Source organism: Schistocerca gregaria, chromosome X (assembly GCF_023897955.1).
Source record: "Schistocerca gregaria isolate iqSchGreg1 chromosome X, iqSchGreg1.2, whole genome shotgun sequence".
NCBI classification, from domain to species: domain Eukaryota; kingdom Metazoa; phylum Arthropoda; class Insecta; order Orthoptera; family Acrididae; genus Schistocerca; species Schistocerca gregaria.
In genome coordinates this window covers 178297551-178317734 of record NC_064931.1, presented here as the reverse complement: position 1 = coordinate 178317734, position 20184 = coordinate 178297551, and the positions used below count along the sequence as shown (strand labels likewise).

The window sequence follows — 20184 nt, the reverse complement described above, 5'->3', positions numbered from 1 at the left end:
TTCTGTGCTGTCAGTAAAGAACAAGTGGGTCGATCAGCAGAGCTCGGTGATTGCGAATGTGGGCTAGTGGCTGGGTTTCAGCTGAGTAACGAGTCCAGCACGGACATTTCAACCTTCTAAAGCTGTCCAAGTTGACGGTTGGTGACGTGACTGTGAAGTGAAAATACGAAGGAACAACCACAGCTAAATCAAGTCCGTCCAGGTCTCATATACTCATGGACAGGGACTGTCGAGCATTGCGGAGGGTGGACGTAAAAAATTGCAAGAAATCTGCAATTGGTCCAGTAGCATCTCAAAACTTCCTGACTGATTAACACTGTGTGCCGCACCGAGACTCGAACTCGGGATCTTTGCCTTTCGCGGGCAAGTGGTTCGCAGAAGAGCTTCTGTGAATTTTGGAAGGTAGGAGATGAGATAGTGGCAGAATTGAAGCTGTGAGGACGGGTCGTGAGTCGTACTTGGGTAGCTCAGTTGGTAGAGCACTTGCCCGCAAAAGGCAAAGTTCCCGAGTTCGAGCCTCGATCCGGCACACAGTTTTAATCTGTCAGGAAGTTTCATATCAGCGCACACTCCGCTGCAGAGTGAAAATCTCATTTTGGAAGCATCTCAAAAGCCACACATTTCTCTACTCAGTGCTAAGCGACGCCTGAAGTGGCGCTAAGGGCGACGCTGCTGGACAGTGGGTGACTGGAAACGAAAGATTGGTGGAGATGGATCATGCTATGCGCTGTGGGAATCCGATGGAAGGGGTTTAGTTTGGCGAATGCCCAGAGACCGTTACCTGTCATCATGTGTTGTGTTAGCAGTGAGATGCAGGAGAGGTGGTGTTACGGTATAGATGTATTTTTCGTGATGATTGTGTGGAACCCTTCATTCGGCTTAAGAAAATGTCGAAGTCGGAATGATATGGGCAGTACAGGAAGAGTTCAGAGGCGATTAGCATGACAGTGCACCCTGTCATAAAGCAGCATCTGTGAGGTAATGGTTTGTGGACAATAACATTCCTGAAACGGCCGTGCCTGACGAAAGTCTCGACCTGAATCCAATGGAACATCTTTGGTATGAGTTGGAATGCCTTCGCTCAATACCCCAAAGTCCGAAATCAGTACTTTCTCTAATTTCGGCTCTTAAGGAACAGTGAGGTGCCACTCCTCCACAGACATTCCGACAGCTCACTGAATGTTTCCTCAGCAGGGGTCAAGTTGTCATAAAGGCGAAGAGTCGACGCAGTCGGTTTAATGTTCACTAATGCGTGTCCGTGTACTGATGGCAAGACTCCTGTAACTTGGTGCTGATGCAGGTTTCGCAATTCGCGCACACATGCCTTCGTCACCAGACAGTAGAACAACTCGGCGAGGTGACAATTTAAATAGGCAAGCATTATAGCCTACCAACAGCGAGGGGTTAGGCAACAGCGATCAGCATATCTGTGTATAGAGTCAGCCTTCACCAGGTAGTCACTGGCCACGCTTAGCGTCTAAAGCTCGACACAGCTGGGTTATCCACAGAATCCTGTGAACATGGAGGGCCTTCGCAAAATTGGCAACTATTCCACTGGACACGGCTAGGTCCGCCTGCAAGGACGTTGCGTCGGTATTAGCTGACCACCATAGCAACCAGTCGTCAGCACGCAACCTCATAGCAGTGTATATACTCTTCAGGCATGGGCGCTTATGATGCACTGTGTGTGTAGAGGCCATGGGTCGATACTAGGCTGTGCCCACTGGACTTGGGCATGCATATGCGTCTGCTACAGCTTGACGTAACAATAAGGAGTTTTACTGCAATACGTTTATCTTGCCGTAGCCATCTCCACCTTCGACACACTCCTGAGTCCCTCATCCGCAGATCGAAACCCACGACTGGATGGGAAAGCGACAATACCATCCTGCCTGATCAAAAAAAACTCCTCTACAGCTTCACGACGGACCATGGAAGTGGTCCGTTACATTATGTACCCTTATGGAGAGCTGAATTCCAGTGGACCGTGGTGAACTTGAATGAGCGCTACTGTGCTTATTATTTCAGAATGAATAATGCGAAAGTTTAGAAATAATTATACAGAAATATCTAGGGATGGAAGACTAACTAACGAAATTAATAGGAGGTTACAGAAGGGAAGAAATTTCTACCAAACAATAAAACACCTGAAGTTTTAGAAAGAGAAAAGCTCCTTATGTATAAGAATTATTACATCCCTGTTGTCACATATGGTGGAGAAACATGGTCAATGACAGAAAGGGACTGGAGCAGACTACAAGCAGGGGAAATGAAATTTCTCAGAGCAGTTAAGGGAAAAACAAGAATGGACAGAGTCAGGAATGTAGAGATTAGAAAGGACCTTAAACAAGAAAGTATGAGTGAAGAAATTGAAAGAAAGAGATTAAGATGGTATGGGCATGCTAAGATGTTGCATGGGTAGAGACTCCCCAAAATTATGGAAGAACTAACGATGGATGGGAAACGACATAGAGGGCGCCCAAGAACACTGTGGAAAATGGGAGTGAGAATATCTGTAGAAAGGAGAGGTGTGACCTGGCAGCAAGTGGAGGAAGAAAAGTGGTGGGAGGACCGAGCCAAATGGAGAGGACTCATCAGCACATTGACCCAGCAGTATCTGGAACGGGATTCGGATATAGATAGATCGATAGATAGATACAGACCAATTTTCACAATATAGTTAACATTGGCCCTCAGTGAGTAAAGTAATGATTTACCAGTTTGCGACAACGTGCATAATGTCTCAGAAATACTTGTATTTGTAGACGTTTCCAGAGCCGCTCTCATATTGTGTATGTTGTAATGAAGAAACAATGAGTTTTTACAGACATCGTGAAAGAAGCATATAAAGTATTCCACAACTTTACATGTCTAGAAGACTAGCAGTGTTCAGTGGCTCAGCGTCCAATATAGCAAAGGCGCCAGAAAAAGGCAGCGCCCGCAATAAACCGTTTCACGTCTGTTCTTAGCGGTGACATTCATTACAATGGCTTCCTTCTACCCCGATAAATCAATGTACAGTAATACCCTGATGTAATAAACCTCTGACATGGGTGGAAGATGACCAAAGATAGATATCTTAGTCTAGTGGATAAAAGACTCATAGATGCATTTGGTGATGACGAAATGTGATTCTGGATCCTATATGCACAGAAAATTAAAATTAGTGAAGGTGTTTGTTGGTACTTAGAGTAATTAACTGTCAGGAACTTCAAATACCACTGTCTGTTGTTCTTCACATACAGTTTATTAAAAGACTCAGCCTACGCTGCATTCATCAGGATGTCACTTTTTCTCCAAATACCCACTATGTCGATCTGTACAAATACTCTTCTGACTTTAGTCTAATTGATTGGCTTCCAAGCACGTGGGAAACCAACTCTATTCCTCATGGATGAGCATATCACAGAAATAATCTCACAAATTAGACATGACACCCAATTGTGAGGAGTGTTATAAAAAGTGAGTGTTAAAGCAATTCCAAGTGTTTTAGCAGTTCAGTAACCTCAAGGATACCAGTACCTAGTTCTATTAGATAGTACTTAAAGTACCATGTTTTAAACATAATTCAGACTAAGTATGTAGACACCATCACCGCCACAATCACCATCAGCACCACCACCACCACCACCATCACTGCCGCCACTTTCATCATGATCATCATCATCATTTTTTATTATTATTATTATTATTATTATTATTATTATTATTATTATTACCATCAGCATCAGCCATTCAACATCAACAGCTATATAATGGCATCCTTTAAACGTCATCATGCATTATGGGCCTTAGCAACATGCATCCATGTTAATCTTGATATTTAGTAGTACCATGTACCCACCTACATTGATGTCATTGTCTCGGTCTTTTGTTACGTATTCGAATCCAGTCAAGAACTTACTTGGTTACACTACCACCCATTAACATCGTTATGAGCACTGCCCCTCTCCATTTTCTTTCCATTGCCGTCATAATTACGTCTTTCATTCCACTTTCCTCTCTCTACTAGTAATCGTCCACCAGCATCTCTCCGTTACTCATTGAAAAACCCTCTATTTATGAATGTTCTTGACATTCGAAGTCAAAACGTCTCCATTTATGTCTACATGACTACTCCGTAATTCTCACTTAAGTGCATGGCAGACGGATCATCGTACCATCTTCAGACTATTTCTCTACCGTTTCAATCTTCAACAACGCGTGGTAAAAACGAAGACTTAAATCTTTCCATGCGAGCATTGATTTCTCTTGTTTTATTGTTATGATGATTATTTCTCCCTATGTAGGTTGGCGTCAAAAAAATATTTGCGTTTTCGGAGGAGAAAGTTGGTAATTTAAATTTCGTAGAAAGATCTCGCCGTAACGAGAAACGACTTTATTTTAATTTATCACCCAAACTTGGGTATCATATGCGTAGCACTCGCTCCTCTACTTCTCGATAACACAAAACGAGCTGCCCTACCTTGAACTCTTTCAATGTCGTCTGTCAATTGTGACTCGTAACGATCCCATACCACTATACACTACTTAAGAAGAGGATGGACAAGTAAAGTGTTGGCAGCCTCTTTAGTAGACTTGTTGCATCTTCTATGTGATCTGCCAATAATACGCAGTCTTTGGTGTGCCTTCCCCACAACATTATCTAGGTGATCGTTCCAATTTAATTTATTCGTAATTATAATTCCCAGGTATTTAAATGAATTGACAGAATTAAATTTCGTACAAACGAAATTTAACAGAATTCTTTTAGTAATCTTATGGAAGACCTCACATTTTTCACTATTTAGAGTCAACTGACACATTTCACACCATAAAGATATCTTGTCTAAATCATTTTGCGATTCGTTTTGATCTTCTGATGACCTTCTCAGACTGTAGATGACAGCAATGTCAGCAAACAGTTTAAGAGACCAGCTCGGATTGTGTCTTAAATCATTTACAGAGACTGGGAATAGCTTAGCGTCCGTAACACCACCTTGTACAGCGCAAGATATTACTTCTGTTTTACTCAGTGACTTCCATCAGTTACTACGAACTGTGACGTTTATGACAGTAAATAACGAACCAGTAGCACAATTGAGGCAATACTTCACAGGCACGCAATTTGATGAGAAGTCGCTTGTGGGGAACTGTGTGAAAAGAGTTATGTAAATCTACAAATACGAAATCCATTTCAGATCTCTCGACGGTATCATTTCGTGTGAATAAAGAGATAGCTGTGTTTCACGAGAGCGATATTTTCTGAAACCGAAATGAATGTGTCAGTAGATAGTTTTCCTCGAGATAATTCATAACGTACGAACGCACTATAGGATAGAATAATCTTTTAGGCCCTTGTAAATTCTTATATCTCCAGAATTGCAGTCTAGTTACAAACTCCTACCGCAAATTGACGTCAGTGAAATGGGTCTGTAACGTACTGGATTACTCTTATTCCCGTTATTGAGAAGTAAAATGGTTCAAATGGCTCTGAGCACTACGGGACTTAACATCTGTGGTCATCAGTCCCTTAGAACTTAGAATTACTTAAGCCTAACTAACCTAACGACATCACACACATCCATACCCGAGGCAGGATTCGAACCTGCGACCGTAGCCGTCGAGCGGTTCCAGACGGAAGCGCCTAGAACCGCTCGGCCACACCGTCCGACGTTATTGACAACTGCTGTGACCTGTAATACTACATGACTGTCAACTGTCCGCTTAGTACCGAAAACTATTTAGTTTAACAAAAGTCACCCAGGGAAGTTGCACTCTTCAGGGTTTTTTTCTGCTCATTCAGCCGTTGTTACCTACTGTGTTAAATGCGAAAACCAAACAACTGGTTCTATGACTTCATTGGAATTCATCCTGTTTCTTTTCGATGTGTTGATTATAAACTATTTTAGAATTATGATACTGATATGAATACCTAGCTCTTTGAATCTGAATTTCTTCCATTCCTTGTTGAGGTTACTTGCAATGGAGCGAAGAAAAACACAGCACCAAAGTGATGGTGCTTCATGTGTATTCAATGAACAGATTAAAAAATCTGAAAACTTCCTCTAGAGCTGCGTGAGTATATTTTTAGTGATATGAAGTCATACTGCCTTTCCCCAACTAGAATTCTTAGTTCCGCACTATTACAGTGAAGTATTAGAGAAGCTGTAGCATTGGAATATATCTTCTTCAGTATAGAATAATCGGTGAATCATTTAATCATTTCTCACTGGCTGTTAGTATAGATCTTACTGAAACCGAGTCAAAAGCTTTTTCAAATTCTATGAATATCATGCAAATCGTCACGTCATACCTACTGTGCGTTTCCATTCGTGGCTTTCAAGTGGTCCATTGTCCCATTTCCACTTCTAAAGCCAGCTTGTTTCCTTTTTTATTCCTTTATAATGTTTCTTTATGTTTGAGTGTTAACAATTTTAGTGAATGTCTTTTAAATTAAGAGGAGGAGGCTAATCATTCTATAGCTTAATATGCATAATTTGTCTCCCTTCTGTGCAGTAAAACATTTACTATATCGTTGCTGTTTGGAGATTCATCTTACTCGGTACATATGCTGTGAAGAACTTTACACGTTCCTTTTCCTGTGGCTACAATCATAGAACCCGGGGTCTGGGTTGGCGGCAGGTACGTACCGCCGGCTAGTACACCAGACACGTGCTCTGATACAGGACAACAAATTGCGTCGAATGGATATCTTTATACGAACACATTATGTCAACACATATCTTGTCTTCAAACTGAACTATTTTGCGCATGCCCTTCCCTTGACAGTTACGATGACCAAAAGATTTCAAGCAGCATATGGACTTTTTTTTTTTTTAAGTCCGTTACGCCACCCTGACACTGCCCCAACGGACGAGCGGTATCGGTTTAATTCATGTTTATAACCGTGCGCGATCGCTTTATCTCAACACTATGCGTCGCACGTCGACCTCTGCCCACACCAATCTGACGGGTAGCCTGATAGCTGAAGTGACACCACACTCTCCACATCCCCCGGTTTCTGTAGGACACATTTCACCAGCGATATCCCACATCAGAGAATTCTTGATTGGCCTCAGCTACTTATGATCAGTCACGAAAGACTATTGTCGCCTTAATCAACAGCAGTAGCCTGTCAATACGGTCGCACACAGACATCCCGAAGTTGGCTGGAACGCTGTGTGGCGAGCAGTACACACCTCTTTTCTACCTACGACGGAGCGTTCATTGTAGTACGTGGTTGTGAACGGGAAGTTCGCTACTCGTCGGAGGCTACATTCCATTCATCTGACCCTTGTGTCTGACATGCTCAGCCGTTGATTTGAATGCGCACCACCTGACTTGTGCCGCGACCAGCAAGTGCTGGCTACTCACGTTGCGCATGCTGGCATTACTCTTGAGGCGATTGCCGGAGTCTATCTCCCCTGATGATATATTGCGCCCCGACGGTGTATTTTCTCCACCGGCCAGGACAAACGCCGTTAACTGGCTAACAGCCATGGCCCATTACTACATATTTAGTGATGCTCACAAAGTCACACTCGACTTTTGGTCCTTACTGACGTCGACACATGCAGTCTTCAGTCGCCACTCGAAGAACAGGACCCACTTCCCTAATTATTTAGGTTCATTATTTGCGGATCCTCCTGCTCACTGGGGCGTTCCGGGTATGAGAAGCTGAACCTGAAGAAGAATCCTGGAGCATATTGATCCACTACGGACGGATTAGGGTGGAACCCCAGCCAACAGAGGAGAAGACGATTCGGACGCTCAGCTACGGCAGTTGTAGGATCTTTTTTCTAATAAAACAAAATTAATTCCATACATACAACAAAATAAAATAAAAATTCAATAAATAAATAAATAAATGATATAACATAGAAGAACCCGCTAAACCCTCTCCCTGACCCTTCGATCCTAGAACACGTTGCGTGGGATGGCCTGGCCTCCCGTGTCGACCCCTGCCCTACCCGTCGTCCTGCTCCTGCAGCGGTTATTGAAAAAAAAGGGGAAGTAGAGTCTTTGATTCATAATCAAAACGTCTTCGGTGCAGGGTTCGAATCCCGCCGCTGCTTCAATTTTGATTAAAAATCAGAATTGGCGGCCGGCATCAGAAGTCACCCTCATTCTGCCAACGGCCTTGTCAAAGAGGGCGGAGAAGCGAACAGAGGTTCAGGGCATTCTCGTGTCCTAGGAGTGGGAAACTGCCCCCTAAAGGCGGAAGAATCAGCAATGGTCAACGGCATGAGGATGCAGAAGGCAATGGAAACCACTGCATTAAAGACACGTAACGTGTATCCACAGGCATGTGGCCTGTAATTCAAGAAGTGTCATGATGATCTCTCCATTGACATAAGATTCCTCCATTCGGATCTCCGGGAGGGGACTGCCGAGGGGGAGATTACCATGAGAATAATCAACGAAAAGGCGTGGAATGTCAGAAGCTTCAACGTGGTAGGGAAACTAGAAAATCTGAAAATGAACATGCAGAGGCTCAATCTAGATATAGTAGGGGTCAGTGAAGTGAAGTGGAAAGAAGACAAGGATTTATGGTCAGGCCGGCCGCGGTGGTCTCGCAGTTCTAGGCGCGCAGTCCGAAACCGTGCGACTGCTACGGTCGCAGGTTCGAATCCTGCCTCGGGCATGGATGTGTGTGACGTCCTTAGTTTAGTTAGGTTTAAGTAGTTCTACGTTCTAGGGGACTAATGACCAGAGCAGTTGAGTCCCATAGTGCTCAGTGCTATTTGAGCCATTTTGAGCCATTTCTGGTCAGATGAGTATAGGGTAATATCAACAGCAGCAGAAAATGGTATAACAGAAGTAGGATTCGTTATCACTAGGAAGGTAGGGCAGTGAGTGTGTCACTGTGAACAGTTCAGTGACAGGGTTGTTCTTATTAGAATCGACAGCAAACCCACACAGATAGCGATATTTCAAGTACACATGCCGACGTCGCAAGCTGAAGAGGAAGAGATAGAGCAAGTTATGAGAATGTTGAAAGGGCAATACAGTATGTAAAAGAGGATGAAAATCTAATAGTTATGGGGGACTGGAACGCAGTTGTAGGGGAACGAGTAGGTTACAGGAAAATATGGGCTTGGGACAACGAATGTGAGAGGAGAAAGACTAATTGAGTTCTGTAACAAGTTTCAGCTAGTAATAGCGAATACTCTGTTCAAGAATGTTCAAGAATGAGCGTCTGCCATGTAAGCAGGAGATCCCGGTATCGAGTCCCGGTCGGGGCACACATTTTCAACTGTCCCCGTTGAAATTTATCAATGCCTGTAAGCAGCTAAGGGTCTGGAATTCATTGTACCTTCATTTCTCTGTTACTTACTACAGCATTTGCCGTTGGCAGACCATACCTGCAAATCTAAAGATCCAGGTTTCAGTCCTGGTTGGTCAGAATGTTTATTCTGTTACCAATCGCTTTCTTAATCTCAGTCAGTGAGCTGTTTCAGCTAAAAATGTCAAGTGTGTCGTGGTTCGAAGTCCATGCTTAATTTTAGGTTCCCTTGTACATGGCGAGTTATATCAAAGGCCGTACAACCTCTAACAGGACCATACATAACAAAGCACTCTGGTGATCATAGCAACTTTGTACATTCCTCGTCACATATGGTAGTTAGATAGAGGAATTCATTGATAAAATTTCGTGACCAACTGTACCAAATAAGGGGCTTATGTTGCCACCTAGGCAAGCGTATTAGCCACTGAGGCACCTAGGCACAGCGGTTGAGACAACTGCACGGATTACCATGGCACACCTTTGTCCTCGATCCAAATTCTCACTGGCTCCCCAGGCTACTTTAAATTGCCCCTTACACATGAAAAGAATTGCCGCGTCTCTCCATGTTCTGGAATAGCTCCTCAGCATCGAACGTAAATGGGTAATCCAGCCAGAATCCCAGGAGCAGGTACTTACACAGATGAAATGGTACAGTTTCAGAGACTTCACTGATCTCATATAGATACGATTTTATGTATACAGATTTAAGCGGCGAGTGGAAATCTGTACCAAGGCCGGGAATTGAACCCAGGTCTCTTGCTGACTAGGCAGGTGCGGCAGTCGCTAACCCAACTTGGCACAACTGTACGGATTACCCTGGCACACCTCTCTCCTCGAATCCAAATTCTCATTGTCACCCCATCCTCGGCGATTCTGTTCGTGTGTAAGTGGGAATTTAAAGTAGACTGGGGCGTCAGTGAGAGTTTGGATCGAGGAGGGAACGCACCTGCCTAGTAAGCACGAGACCTGGGTCCAATTCCAGTCCTTGGTACAAATTTTCACTCGCCACTTCAATCTGTATACTTAAAATTATACATACATCAAAAAAATTTTAGCATCACCCCGGTTCCCAGAACTCCTGAAGATAGATGTTGACTGTGGATATTGTATCACAGATACAGTCCCTTTGACTGTTCAGAGATGGCACTAAACCCTCCTAAAGATGTAAGCAAACCATGCATGAGCAGCGCCTATTACACGGAGGGGGTCCGACAGCCGGTAAGTCCCAGTCATTCCAACAGGAAGGAGGTACACGGCTCGTGTTATCTGTAGTTCAACCATGCCTAGACGCTCAATACCGCGGTTCGATCGCGCCCGCATTGTTACTCTGTGCCAGGAAGGGCTCTCAGCGATGTTGTTCCGACGTGGAGGAGATACAGAGAGACAGGACCTGTCGATGAACTGCTTCGCTCAGGCCTCCCAAGGGTTACTACTACTGCAGTGTATGACCTACCTACGGATCGGAGGAACCGTGAGAACAACGGGCACCATGTTGAATAATGCTTGTCGTGCAGCCACAGGGCTATCTTGTTACGACTCAAACTGTGCCCAATAGGCTGCATCATGCGCAACTTCACTCCAGACTTTCACGGCGAGATCAATCTTTGCAACCACGACACCATGCAGCGCGGTACAGAATGGGCCTAATAACATGCCGAATGGACCGCTCAGGATTGGCATCACGTTCTCGTCACCGATGAGTGTCGCGTATGACTTTAACCAGACAGTCGTCGGAGACGTGTTTGGAGGTAACCCGGTCAGGCTGTACGCCTTAGACACACTTTCCAGCGAGTGCAGCAAGGTGGTGGTTCCTTGCTTTTTTCCGGTGGCATTTGTGAGCCGACGTACACCGCCGTAACGTCTGTACGATACGTGAATGCAATCCTTCAGCCGATAGTGCAACCATATAAGCAGCACATTGACGAGGCATTCACCTTTATGGACGACAATTCGCACCCCCATCCTGCACATCTTGTGAATGACTTCCTTCAGGATAACGACATCGCTCGACTAGAGTGGCCAGCATGTTCTCCAGACATGACCCCTATCGAACATACCTGGGATAGATTGAACAGGGCAATTTATGGACGATGTGACCCACCAACCACTCTGAGGGATTTACGCCGAGTCGCCATTGAGGACTGGGACAATCTGCACCAACAATGCCTGGATGAACTTGTGAATAGTATGCCACGACGAATACAGGCACGCGTCAATACAAGAGGACGTGCTACTGGGTATTAGAGGTGCCGATGTGTACAGCAATCTGGACCACAACACCGAAGGTCTCGCTGTACGAAGGTACAACATGCAATGTGTGGTTTTTATGAGCAATAAAAAGGGCGGAAATGATGTTTATGTTGATCTCTGTTCCAATTTTCTGTACAGGTTCCGGAACTCTCGGAATCGAGGTGATGCAAAAACATTTTTTGATGTGTGTATCTGTACATGAGCAGTAAAGTCTCCAACACTGTGTCATTTCATGTTGTTCATTTGAGGAGCTGAGAAAATCAATCAAGAAAGAGATGATTAACCCACTGGAATAGATTTATTTCATTATCTCATGATAAAAAATTTTACATAAGAAGCTATCTAAATGTACGGTCTGCAAAGAAAAGTTTCACCTAAAGTTAAGTTACCCGAATATGCAGTAATATTTGCCTAGATATGCCAGTCACCTCTATCCATGCTGACCAGCTCAAACTCTCCACAACTATAGAAAATGTATAAAGACTTTCAATTTTGTGTGAGTAGAATGACAATGGTCAATCTGGCATACATTTTTCAAATTTGTAACGTCACTTGCATACCCATGACATCACAAGCCACACCACCTATCTATGATGTCAACATCACGATGTGGCAAGCCACACTCACTTTACATGACGTCCCATTGGCGGGAAATTTAAAAACACCCACAAAATCCAGTAAATCAGTATGTTGCCAGACTGTTGAAAACTATCTGAAAGATTTGAATTTTGTCGCATCGTATTTAAAAATCTCCAAACGACTTGTCTTATTTATGAAAGTAGGTAAGCTTCACTTAACGTGTAGAAATTGGCACCATGTCCAAAAAGTCTGAATGTCATGAATTTTTTGCACCATATTCAAATGTATCCGACAACCTATATAATTTTTTTTTTAAAAAAAAGTAAGCATGTGCATATCCTCCCAACCACCCAACCAGACGCGCGTACACACACACACACACACACACACACACACACATGCGCGCGCGCGCGCATACATACACATACACCTGATTTTTTGCGATATGTTCGAAAGTTTCCAAACGACTTGTATTATTTATCAGAATATGTGAGCTTCAACTAAATTGCATAAGCTAACATCATCTTCAGAAGTGCCCCAATGAACAGAATTATCCGCCATGTTAAAAAAAAATCGATTCTCTGTCAAAAATATATTGACAGCAATGGTGTGGATTGGCACTAATAGTGGAACTTACTACTTAAACAGCGCTTGTCAATCAGCTTAGTTCTATCTCTGTACCATAGTGGGTGCAAGGGACACTGGGGCACAAATGAATACACCCATATCCAAATTGTCTGTATTATTTATCAAAAAAGTGCAAAAAGAACACACACACACACACACACACACACACACACACACACACACACACACACACACACACACACAATGTTCAAGTCATGACACAATGTTATTTCCATGTGTAAAGTATGTAAAGGGTGCAACTTACAATAAATCCAATTCTAAAAAGTATTTGAAAAATACGTCAGCATCACAATGTCTACGTCAAGTGTCACAATGTTGATTTCACGTTTAAAATATCCGTTAAAACACCTGAATGGTGTAACTTAAAGTATTTCCACACATAAATGGTTCTACAGTGATCTTCAAAATTAAAGCAACAAACGGAAATTTTGCAAGGTTGCGGTTATTTTGCCACAGAATAGCATAAACTGGTGATAGTAAAGTGGAAACAATGTGAAGAATACAGAAGGTAAACAAATGTAATAACAAGATGCATAACGAGAGACAAAAATGTTCATCGTTTTTTTCAACTTAACGGATTTGTGCACACATTCCGGCAACCAGTTAATGTGATCAGTATAGGGTGTGATCACCTCTGGCAAGATGTGACCATGTGTGGCAGCAATATAGGCCTGACAGCGACAGAGCATACTGTGAATGATGTCATCAATCGCATGTTGAGGCAATAACGCCCATTCTTCCTGCAGAGTTGCTCGCATGTCTTGGATAGTGGCTGGTGGGTGCTGACGTGATATAACCCGTCTCCCTAGTCCATCCGAGACATGCCCTATGAGATTTAAATTGGGAGACTGAGCAGGCCACGCCATATGTGTAATGTCTTCGTGCTCTCCGAGGTTGAGCATCACCGTCCATCAAAACGAAGTCTGGGCCTACAGCACTTCGCAACAACCACGCATGAGGTCCTAAGGTCTTGTCACGATACCTGACAACCATTAAACCTTGCCGATTCACCAGTACAATTTCATGAAGAGGTGTCCGAGTGGTCAACATAATCACTGTCCACAACATTAAGGATTCTCCTCTATATCGGTCTCTTCCCACAATGTTTGGGTCCCGAAACCATGTTCCACGTTTCCTCCAGCTGCGAATCCGTCGAGAATCACTCCCGAGGTCAAATCCGGACCCAGAATGGCTCTGAGCACTACGGGACTTAACATCTGAGGTCATCAGTCCCCTAGAACTTAGAACTACTTAAACCTAACTAACCTAAGGACATCACATACCTCCATGCCAGAGGCAGGAATCGAACCTGTGACCGTAGCGGTCACGCGGTTCCAGACTGAAGCGCCTGAAACCGCTCGGCCACAGCCGCTGGAAATCCGGACCCATCTGTGATAATTACACTGGTCCTCTGTTCGACAATCCAGATGGCATGTTGACGAATCCACTCTAGACGTCGTCTTCTGTGCACACGCGTCAGAGGTACACATGCAGCAGGTCTCCGATAATAAAGGTCACTCTGCCGAAGCCTTGTGTACACCGTTTGCCTCGATACAACACGTCCAGTGGATGCTGCGAGATCAGATGCCAGGTGCCGTGTAGTAATAAGGCAGTACCTTCTTGCCATTACAGCCTAATCACAATCCTTTCTTTTTGATATCACACTTGGTCGGCACTGCCCTGGTCTTCAGGATATACACTCCTGGAAATGAAAAAAAGAACACATTGACACCGGTGTGTCAGACCCACCATACTTGCTCCGGACACTGCGAGAGGGCAGCTGTACAAGCAATGATCACACGCAGGGCACAGCGGACACACCAGGAACCGCGGTGGTGGCCGTCGAATGGCGCTAGCTGCGCAGCATTTGTGCACCGCCGCCGTCAGTGTCAGCCAGTTTGCCGTGGCATACGGAGCTCCATCGCAGTCTTTAACACTGGTAGCATGCCGCGACAGCGTGGACGTGAACCGTATGTGCAGTTGACGGACTTTGAGCGAGGGCGTATAGTGGGCATGCGGGAGGCCGGATGGACGTACCGCCGAATTCCTCAACACGTGGGGCGTGAGGTCTCCACAGTACATCGATGTTGTCGCCAGTGGTCGGCGGAAGGTGCACGTGCCCGTCGACCTGGGACCGGACCGCAGCGACGCACGGATGCACGCCAAGACCGTAGGATCCTACGCAGTGCCGTAGGGGACCGCACTGCCACTTCCCAGCAAATTAGTGACACTGTTGCTCCTGGGGTATCGGCGAGGACCATTCGCAACCGTCTCCATGAAGCTGGGCTACGGTCCCACACACCGTTAGGCCGTCTTCCGCTCACGCCCCAACATCGTGCAGCCCGCCTCCAGTGTTGTCGCGACAGGCGTGAATGGAGGGACGAATGGAGACGTGTCGTCTTCAGCGATGAGAGTCGCTTCTGCCTTGGTGCCAATGATGGTCGTATGCGTGTTTGGCGCCGTGCAGGTGAGCGCCACAATCAGGACTGTACACAGGGCCAACACCCGGCATCATGGTATGGGGAGCGATCTCCTACACTGGCCGTACACCTCTGGTGATCGTCGAGGGGACACCGAATAGTGCACGGTACATCCAAACCGTCATCGAACCCTTCGTTCTACCATTCCTAGACCGGCAAGGGAACTTGCTGTTCCAACAGGACAATGCACGTCCGCATGTATCCCGTGCCACCCAACATGCTCTAGAAGGTGTAAGTCAACAACCCTGGACAGCAAGATCTCCGGATCTGTCCCCCATTGAGCATGTTTGGGACTGGATGAAGCGTCGTCTCACGCTGTCAGCACGTCCAGCACGAACGCTGGTCCAACTGAGGCGCCAGGTGGAAATGGCATGGCAAGCCGTTCCACAGGACTACATCCAGCTTCTCTACGATCGTCTCCATGGGAGAATAGCAGCGTGCATTGCTGCGAAAGGTGGATATACACTGTACTAGTGCCGACATTGTGCATGCTCTGTTGCCTGTGTCTATGTGCCTGTGGTTCTGTCAGTGTGATCATGTGATGTATCTGACCCCAGGAATGTGTCAATAAAGTTTCCCCTTCCTGGGACAATGAATTCACGGTGTTCTTATATCAATTTCCAGGAGTGTAGTTTCGGTCTCTATAAACTGTTGCCACATCCGATAAACAAGAGAACGATTCACATTAAGCCATCGGGCAATCGGGCCATTCTTCCTACGGCCATCCATCGCAGAGTCCGGTAGGCATCTTCTCTGTGCCATTCTGCACCGTTTCTGACCGTGTACACAGTGATTGTGGATGTGGGACTACCCGCAAACACTACGCCGTTTGATTGGTGCCCTGAAATCATTGTTGGCGTGGTTGTCCTTTGACCAGAATGCCACTTCCGTGCAGAACACGATCGTACGGACATCTGCTGACAATTTGTGTGATTATATCGTCAATTAGGCACAGGACGCGGAAATAGCGGTTTGTTGCTTTAATTTTGGACACCATTGAATAAGTGTACAAAACATCCCCTCTGTTGAAATAACATGCCAAGCAGGCAGCTGATATTTAGTCTTTGGCCTAGATGAGGCTGTACACAAAAGCGAACCTGACAAAGCACCGTTTTAGGGTGGAACACTAAAACAACATTCACAATGTTTATGTCAGGTGCTAAAACATTACCTTCATGTTTAACATGCCCATCATAATGTGTAAATGGTTTAAGTTACAGTATTTCTATGGTTAAAATATCTGCAAAAAATATAGCACAAGAAACACACTATGTTAATGTCAAGCGTTGCAAAGCTATGGGTTGTTGTAATTTCGATCTTAGGCTTAGTTGAAGCTATGTTACTTGTGTTAAATAGATGGAACTTTCATCATTGGGCCTTTTTTAGAAGTTTCTTTGTAATAGCATCTCACCAAGCACCGCTTTTAGGGGAAGAAGATACTGCGACATGTATTACACTAGGTTTTTTAATAACTGAGTGATATTGGACGTACCTGTAGTTATGTTCCATTGGAATTCTATAAAAAAAGTCACAGTTTCTGGCACTGTAGCACAACAAACGGTACTAAAAATTTTACATTTTGACGATATGTTTAATACACTGCATCAGCTAAACCTAAGGAGAGAATGTAAGTAATTATAGAAGCAGTTTATAAGAAAGGAATCACAGAAGATCCTAACAATAACAATAAATTACTGCTTTGTGATCTCACACACGATTATTTGCAAAGAACTTACAAGTAAGAACTAACAGTGATCACAGTGTAAGGAAACAGTGGATTTGGGACTAGACGCTGATACAGGTCTGAGATCTTTATACTGCACAAGGAATGAGATGAGAGTGGATGCCTAATAATCCACAAAATTTCGTAGGTTATTCATTATGCCAAAGAAACGTGAACTTCTCTTTAGGGGGTGACCAGCTGATGTAATACTTGCCTTAATGTACTGAACGAATGTAGAGAACTGCTACATGTCAACGTTGTGTAAGCGTGAGTGATTTGTATCTTTGGTGCAACTGCTTCATGAAACTAGACCGTGATATCTTGGAAGAGTGCCACATTGGTAATGAGTTGTTCTATGGTTAGTCCATTTTTATTTGTACTGAAAATGTGTTGAAACAGAGGAATTCTACGTGTCGTAAACACAAATCAGAAATATCACTTTCAGCTTTCTCACTTTAGTACGAGGGAAAATTAATTATTCCAATTATATTTTCCAGAAACTGGAAAAAGGGAAGAAAACGGCCAATACAAACAATACAATAAATACAGAAATAAAACTCAAAACCATATTATTGTTGCTATGTCAGCTATACATGTTCATTCTCAGAAAAGGGAAGGAAGATTAGGTTTCAACATCCCGTTGGCGACGGGGTCATTAGTGACAGTGAAAATGGTCTGATCGGGAAGGGACGAAAAAGTAAAGCGGCCGTGTCTTTCTCAAAGGAACCATCCTGAATTTGCCCTATGAGATTTAAGGAATCCATGGCAAATCTATGGACAACGATTTGAACTATTGTCCTCTGGAGTTAAGGTCCAGTGATCTACCCACTGCACCACCTTGTTAACAAAATTCATGTGTTTCAAAACCACAAGAATGAGTGTGATAATTTAAACAAATCTGAGATTATAAGAAAATGTATCTGTCGAGTAATTTCACTTCTTAGGAACTACAGAAACCTAAATAAAAAAGGAAGCTTACATTGATTTTGCTATAAATGTAAGACACGGAATTTAATTGGGAGAAAACAGTGTTAAGCAGCTACCCTCGAAACAAATTTTGCGAGGAAAATTAGCAAAATACAATGATCAGGCCATAGTAAGAATTACATTATCAAGCAAATATTATAGCTAGTAACGGCTGTGATGGATATCATTGGCAACAAGGAACTACATGATATGTTCCGCAACTCTCAACGGAAGAAAGTGGAATACCAAAGAAAACATTAATTTGTACTCAGTTTTTCCCCAAAGAACAAAAGGGAATTCGGTGGAGCATCAGACAGATATTACAGGGACCAGGAACTTCCAAGTAGATGGGACTAATGGACTGTATGGTCAGTGATGAGTGGGATGCAACGAAATGCTGAATATGCCGACGGTGGTTTACAGTATAGAAAATCTGCTAACTGGTCTATCGTTGATAAGTCAGGTCTATAAGAATATGTAGATGAATAAAAAACATGAAAATAAAAAAATGCACATACAATTGGACACAGAGTGCAGAAGTTAAAAGAGAAAGTATATGTCCTAGGGGGAAGAACATTGCTTAGAAACTTCCTGGCAGATTAAAACTGTCTACAGGACCGAGACTCGAACTCGGGACCTTTGCCTCTCGCGGGCAAGTGCTCTACCGACTGAGCTACCCAAGCACGACTGACGCCCCGTCCTCACAGCTTTTTAATTCCGCCAGTACCTCGTTTCCTACCTTCCAAACTTCACAGAAGCTCTCCTGCGAACCGGTAGAGCACTTGCCCGCGAAAGGCAAAGGTCCCGAGTTCGAGTCTCGGTCCGGCACACAGTTTTAATCTGCCAGGAAGTTTCATATCAGCGCACACTGCGCTGTAGAGTGAAAATTTCATTCTATAAACATTGTTTAGCTTAGAAATGTGTCAGATCCATTTACCGTCAACTGCACGGAAAATTCATTTCTCAGTATTAAACCCTAATAAACGAGGAAACCTATTTGCGTACTTCTGGAAGAAATTGTGATTATCAATAATACCTATGTAAAGAAGTTATGGGTTTGCTAAACTGCCTATTATTTTAAAAAATAAAGTAAAAAGTAAAATTTGAATACCATTTCATTCAAATAACAAGTAATTTCATCTGGAAATTATCTCTTTTAATCAATATTTGATGGCTGTGAAACAAACCACAGAGACAACAACTGTTGACTAGGTAGAGACATTATGGTATGTGTGCAACCAATGTGATATTTATTCTCATTTACGAATCGCCAGTCTTCCAGACAGAGTCCGTCGCGAGCAATAAGCAGAACAGATTACAGAGAAAGAAGGCGAGCAGCAGAAACTCACTGTGCGTGTACGGCTGTCATGCAGATAACGGCCGCCAGAGAGACTCCCACGAGGAAGGCCCTCTCCCTCATGTCAGGCACCTGCAACAAGCACTGCTTGTAACCAGACAGCTTCAAAAATACCTTCACCAGTTACAATCCAACTCCTTAAATAATTTTTATTTCTTGTTTGTTTTCTGTGATACACGTTAATGTGTATACTACGAGCACATGCAATAAATTGATAAATTACAATCCGTTCTGTTTTTCACTAAATTTGATTAAACAATGTATAGTTTACAGACCACCTATCGTAATAATATAATTATTCCTTGAGGAAATATTTTATGTGATTAAAAATTGTAAATTTACGATACAGTAAAATCGAGTGTTCTTCTAAATTTGGCCCAAAAAATTACTGTTTATTTTAAAACTGATATGCCTTGATTGAAAGCCCTCATTCTCGGCTTATCAGTGAACATACTACAGGTTTCCGGTTTCCAGAAAACGTGCCTTAAAAAAATTACACTTAATCGGAATTAGTGTATTCCAGAATGTCCGAATTTTAAAGTGAGAACCTGCCGAAATTCCGCAGTTACAGATCTGTGGACTTGATTTTTTGTTTCCAGAAATGTATAAATTTCCTAGAACAACATGATTGTTGTAAATATTCCAACAGAAATTTTAATGTTCCAAAACATTCTTAGCGGGTCTTGGAAATCCCATTGTACAATAAACCTTTTACATTACAAAACAGTACTTCTCATTATGCGATTTTTCTATCAAACAACTTACAATTAATACTGATAGGATCACTGCCTATTGCGGTTTTGCATGTTTTTACTTTTCCTGTCGTTTATGTTAATATCTAAACTTCAATAATCTTGTATTTTCCCTCTTTCTTATTTCTGTACTAAACGCGTATTTATATAGACGTCGT

The 20184-nt window shown here is 43.5% G+C and overlaps 1 long non-coding RNA gene across 1 annotated transcript in view; it reads right to left on the bottom strand.

Moving 5' to 3' along the window:
* The window catches only part of LOC126298852 (uncharacterized), a 222760-nt gene that overhangs the window by 37195 nt on the left and 165381 nt on the right, over positions 1–20184 (bottom strand). The window contains exon 2 of the long non-coding RNA XR_007552688.1: positions 19267–19346. This is a non-coding gene — a long non-coding RNA (uncharacterized LOC126298852). The remainder of the gene's footprint in view (positions 1–19266; positions 19347–20184) is intronic.